This window comes from Vombatus ursinus, unplaced genomic scaffold, assembly GCF_900497805.2.
Source record: "Vombatus ursinus unplaced genomic scaffold, bare-nosed wombat genome assembly UNPS02014782.1, whole genome shotgun sequence".
Classification (NCBI taxonomy): Eukaryota; Metazoa; Chordata; class Mammalia; order Diprotodontia; family Vombatidae; genus Vombatus; species Vombatus ursinus.
The window spans coordinates 1520658-1527101 of record NW_020954560.1 but is presented as its reverse complement, the minus strand read 5'-3'; the positions used below and the strand labels follow the sequence as shown (position 1 = coordinate 1527101).

The 6444-nt window shown below is 40.8% G+C and overlaps 1 pseudogene; it reads right to left on the bottom strand.

The window, feature by feature from the left end:
- Positions 1-5236: 5236 nt before the first annotated feature.
- LOC114046372 lies at positions 5237-5706 on the bottom strand (annotated as a pseudogene).
- Positions 5707-6444: the final 738 nt, after the last annotated feature.

Sequence of the window (6444 nt, the reverse complement as noted above, 5' to 3'; positions counted from 1 at the left end):
TCAAGGATGCATCCATAATTCTAAAGAATATTGCATTCTGGAATCACAATGTTGTCATTAGACAGCAGAGGGCACAGTTGAGATGTGTTGATGTAGGGCAGGAAGAGGTATTTCAGGAAGGATCTGTATAGTCAGCTGTAATCAAACTAACTGCTCCTGTCACCCCAGCCCTTGATGAAGAAGCAGTAGTATTCTCTACTTATGTCCTTGGCTCCTTCTTCATAATTAACTTTTATGCCAAAAAAGTCATTTTAGGCTTCACTTGAGTAGGTCATAATCTTAACTCTGAAGGCCTACCCCAAGTTCTGTGAACTTTCAAAAATATTTTAATAACTGTATTTGAATATAATTGGTTTCCTTTGTAATCTTATTTTATACTTTTTATAATTTTAAATACTTTATTTTACACCTTTAAAACCATTCTTCTGAGAAGGGGTCCATAGGCTTTACCAGACTGACAAAGAGGTCCAGGACATGAAAAAAGTTACTAACCCTTGCATTAAATGATAATTTCCTTTCTCAGCCTAGAACTACATTTGTAAATCCATTAGGCCACCTGACAGCTGAGTGGTATTATTTGAATGATAGATTTGACCACCCTATTCCCCTAGCTTCTCTATTTCTGTTGAGGTCAACACTATCCTTGTGGTCAACTATGTTCACAAACTCTGGTATCCTTGATCGCTCAGTCTCCCTCATTGACAGTCATCAAACCTTGTTAATCCTATCTCATGTCTGTCACTTGTTTTTCAAGCAAACAGTTACTATTCACTTCAATACATCATCACCTCTTCTCCACACTATAAATCAATCAACAAGCTTATTAAACACTCATTATGTTCCAGGCACTGTGCTAGCGTCTGAGGAAAAGACAGAAAGAGATTAAAAAGTAAGACAGGACTCATTTGAATTAAAGTCTGTAATTATTACTTATTACTTTTACTTATTTACTTACTTATTATTGTTAATTATTATAATGAAAAATTCCTGCCCCCAAGGAGGTTACATTCTTTTGGGGAAAACAATGCTGTTATTCATCCTTCTTTTTCAAAGAGAACAATGACATCACTGGGTGATGTCTTAATTTTCATGCGAATTGGATTTGAGTGAAGCAAAGTTGCACAAAGTCATCAGTCTCACTCTCTCTTCCAGAGTCATCAAAGTTCAGCGGCAAGACAAGAGTCTAGAGGACTGGCGATGGCCCAGGATGCCCTAGATGACCTTGATGTCTTCCATGTCTGACGAGCACCTGCTTCAATCCCCTTCATGACTATTGGAACAAATTGTTCTCATCCACCCATTCCACCGGGGAACTCTTCGAGTGTTTGGAGTAGACATCTGCTTAACTCACTGATAGATTTGAGGCCTGTTGGTTACTCTCAACCTGGTTTCACCAGTTTGTAGAAAAGGTTTTACCAGGGTATGGCCAGAGCCATAGGTGAGAGTCAGGGGAAATGATATAAACATTGTAATAGCTTCATATTTGGTCCTCCTGCCTCAAGAGCCTTCCTTCAAGTCTCTTGCCAAAATGATATTGCTAAAGCACAGGACTGACCATGTTAATCTCCTACCCAATAGATTCTAGTGGCCCCTTCTTAATTTTAATATTAAATACACTCCTTTATTTGGCATTTAAATTCCTTCACAAGCTGGATCTACCTACCTTTCTAGGCTTATCACACATTACCCACCTTCCCTCACTCTATGGTGTGGTCAAACCAGCTTGTCTCAAGCATGATATTTCATCTCTTATCTCCATACATTTGCACAGGCCATCCCCATGCCTAGAATGAATTCTCTACTTTCCTCTGCCCCTCGCGATCCTTAGTTCCCTTCCTTGAAGTCTTTCCTGATTTTCTTCCCCATGCTGGTGCCTCCCTGCTGAAATGACTGTATTTATTTCACATATACTTATATGTCTACACATTATCTCCCTCCAAAGAATTCTAGTTCCTTGAAGGCAGAGACTGTTTTATTTTTGTATTTATATCTCCAGTGTTTATCATAATACTGAACATATAGGAAGAGTTTAATAAATGCTTGCCAATTGATTTGATCTAATCCAAAGTTTTTACTTTGCAGAAAAGGAAATTGGTATGAAGAAAAAAAAATTTATTTGGAGAAGTAATCGCTTGCAAAGAATTACTTGCAAAGTCACACAGTGAGTGAAAGTATCCAAATTCTAACTCAGGTCATCCAGTTTTATGCAATGCTCTTTTCATGGTACCCAAGGTGCCCATGGAGCCTCCTCTTTATGGTCCTTATTTCCCTCCTGAAGAGGTTGGACAAGATGATGATGCCAGAGCTCCATTCCAATTCTAATATTCTATGATGCTAAGCATTATCACATTCACCATAAAGATGAGGAAACTGGCTCAGAGAGGATGCATGACTTGCCCAATGAAACATAATTTGTAAATGGCAGATCCAGGATTCAGAACTTGGACTTTTGATTTCCTAGAAAAACACTCAGTTACTGATTTAGCTGTGTGTGTGTGTGTGTACGTATGTTTGTGTTTTCCCCAATTTAACATAGTTGCATCCCTCATGACATGGCTAGTATCTAAAAATTCATTTTGCTATTTTAAAACACATACATTAGGGGCAGCGAGGTGGTTCAGTGGATAGAGCACCGACCCTGGAGTCAAGAAGATCTGAGTTCAAATCCGATCTCAGACACATAACACTCACTAGCTGTGTGACTCTGGGCAAGTCTCTTAACCCCAATTGCCCTCACCAAAACAAAGCAAAAAGAAAAACACATACATTAGCTAGAGCTTGCAAATGAAAGCTACCAACAAATTTAATGTTTCTTTACTCTCTAATTTAGACTTAATGAAGAGACCAAGTCTCATGCCATGTTTTTCCAGAATCCTTTGAGGCATTTGTGCCCTCTATTAAAGTTCAACTTCATTGTTTTATTGTAGTTCTAGAGGAGGCTGTGGGTTCTCAAAAGTATTCCCAGGGATCACAAGCTCCGGCAGATCATTCGCAACCAATAAGGCTTCCAGTCCAGTCTAGGGGAAAGACTCTGTGTGTATGGTCTGAGGACCAGCCTAGCTAAGTTCAAAGAGGTCCATCTTTAGGAAGTTGACCACCAAGTGATCTTTTTATTTTGAGAGAGAGAGGGGAAGTAAAGTCCACAGTAATTCATGAAAACCATTTACCAAAGTGTGCAAGAGGCAGTATTCTATATTGGAGAGAATGCCCATACATATAAACTTGTATATTCCTGAAATAAGAGATATGTTTGTGTATATGGGAGGGGGCTGAAGAGGGCTGGCAAGGTGTTCTCTCCTTCCCTATCTATGTAGTTGTACTTCTGGCCATGGGCTGGTGGTGTTTTCCAAGTTAATCATGGTCAAACTGGTTTAGCACTCACATGGGATGATGACTCCTAAAGTCTCCAAAGGAAACCCCCAGCGGTTTATGTGGATTGTGAAGCTGGGGGTAGAATAAGGTGATAGAATTCCTTTGGGTAACTTTCCAAAAACGGTTTTAGGATAAAGCTCAGAGTTATCATGAAGGAATCTTTGGCATTATCTTCAAGGCTATCAATCTTAGGCATGGGCACTCATCCAAATCTTAACTCAGGTCTTTATGCTGCATTCTGCTTTGTAAAGGCCTCTATCTGTATGATTTTTGGAAAGGATTTTCACTGTTTCCCAGCCTCAATCATGATGGATTTAGGGTCAGAGGAGTTGGTTTTGAATTCCAACTCTTCTACTTATTATTGATGTGATCTGTGCAAGTTATTTTGCACAGGGCCTCAGTTTCCTAATCTGTAATATGAGGATATTGTCCTAGATGATCTAGCTCTATGATCCTAGGATTGGTCCTGTGACTCCCTTGAGTTGCTAACAATAACAACTCATATAGCAATAGAAGGTAAGTACTTGGTGTTCATCATGGGGTGTGTGCACCTAGTGCCTGCTAGGAGGCGCCATAGTGTGCAGGGTGCCATCCCTGGAGTCAAGATGACATCTTCCTGAGTTCAAATCTGGCCTCAGTTGACACTTACTAGCTGTGTGACCCTGGGCAAGTCATTTAACCCTTTTTGCCTCAGTTTCCTCATCTGTAAAATGAGCTGGAGAAGGAATTCGCAAACCACCCCAGTATCTTTGCCAAGAAAAACCCAAACGGGGTCATGGAGAGTTGAACATGACTGAAAAACAACTATGGGTGATGCCTAGAAGAAAAGAGAAGGGAATGCTAATTCAGGAGGTGAGAGTTCCAGTCCTAATGATGATAGCAAATACATGACCATGAGAAAGTTACTTCACTTCAGTTTTCTTATGGGTGAAATCTGAGGGTTGGATTAGACAATCCAGGCTGATGTGGTGAATAAAAGCACTGTACTTTGAGTCAGGAAGACCCGAGTTTGAATTCTACCCTTAGATACTCACTAACGCTGAGCTTAAGTCTCCGAATCTCTACGTAGCCAGATGTGAGGCTGGACATAGGAGGATGGAGGTGAAACCAGTCCGTTTGGCTCTGGTACCTTGAGTAGGTACAGACACTTTTTTTTTCATTGAAAAAGATCATCATAGTTGATTCTGGATAGGGCCTGTACACTTCCTTGAATCAATCAAAACCATTGTGTGAAAGACTGGGTCATGCCTTAGGTACTTTGTATAAAAGGATGAAACTATCTCAGTAGAGAAAGAAGAAATTCTAGGTATCTGGATGTTGGAGCAAGCATGGAGGAAAGGGAGGACTGAACTGTGGTAAAGAAGGAAAATATGAAGTGGAGACCTTGGCTCAATGATTATTGTGGAGAGGAAGATCCGGATTAAAAGAAGTCCCAGGAAAAAGTCCACACTTTTCTCCATTTCCCCTTTTAAGGCCTTTCATTTCCATGGACCATAAATATATATATATCTCCATATATACACATATATACATATACATATGTGTATATATACACACACATATATACTATGTATATATACATACATGTATGTACACATGTATATATGGATGTATGTGTGTGTTTATGTGTATGTATATGTGTGCCTATATACATACATATGCATATTTTATATATTTCTTTTTTTTTTACAGTTTATTAATACACTATTTATTTGTCTTCCTTCTGTCAAACCCTGACCCATGGCTTTCCCCAGGGCTGCCTGGTAAGATGGAGGGGGTGGTATAGACAGGCTGAAAGAGACATGGAAGGACCAGGATGACGAGGAGGAACGTTCAGAAACACTGGGGGATAGAAATGGCTCCATCACATGGTGAAGAGGGTGAGGAAGGCCACCATCAGGCAAAAGAGTCCCATGGCCTCAGACTGGGCAAAGCCCAGGATGGCATAGGAAAAGAGCTGCTGCTTCAGAGAGGGGTTCCTGGCATAACCAATGATGAGACTTCCAAACACCATCCCAATCCCAGCTCCAGAGCCGGCCACCCCCACAGTGGCAGCCCCAGCTCCAGCCCTGATGAACTTGGCTGCTGTGTCAATGTCTGTTGAGACGGCACTAGTTTGGAATCCACATCTGGGGACAAGTGAGGTCAAGGGACCTGATGCAGCCAGTATGCTGAGGTTCTCATCTGTCCGAACCTCTAGCCATTTTAGCACCACTGCAGATAATGGCCCGCTCAGCACCTGGGAGCTGCTCCTCACAACGGCAGGGGGAGAGATGAACTTGGCGCAGGCATACATTCTCAGGGGGTGAGGGGCAAAGCTGAAGAGCTGCCGGCAGAGCAGAAGAGATGGAGAGGGGGAGGGGCTATATTTTATATATTTCATAGACACTACATATTGTCTGTGGAAATATATGTGTGTATATGTATATGTATACACACACACTTCTTTTTGCAGTTTCTTTACCCAAATGTCCCTAGTAAACTAAATTTTGCCTCATCCACAAAAAGGCCAGGCATTAACTAGAGATAGATATAAATATAAGGTTTAATAAAGAATCATACCTCTTTTTTAGTATTAAGAATTTTTCCTGCCAGCCAGAGTGATAGTGACAGAACTTAGAACTTTTCATCTGAAATAAACTCCCTACAGAAGGAAACCAAATGGACTTTAGGAACCATTATATTATCCCTAGACTTAAACTAGTTAATTATTTTAACTAGGTGTTGCAAAGGTATTTAGACTAGCAGAAAATCAGCTTCTCAGCCTGGGATGATTTCTCCCTTTCCCACCTCCTCCCTTCATCTAGCCCCAGGGACATAACTTTCTCTTATTCTGTGCCTTCACTTTGACTCCTCAGTCTTGCCTGATGTACCTGCCTCAAAGGAAAGCTTCTCCAGTTCTTTACTCACTCAGCCTCCTTCTACCTCTTAAATCTGTTTACTCCAGCTGAAGCGTTGCCTAGGATGAGTGGTCTGAGTTACCCCACTGGAGAAGATAGTAAAATAACAATCATAAATATCAATAAATTTTCTCTCATTTGGATCAGTCCCTCAGCCTGGATAGAATCCTGA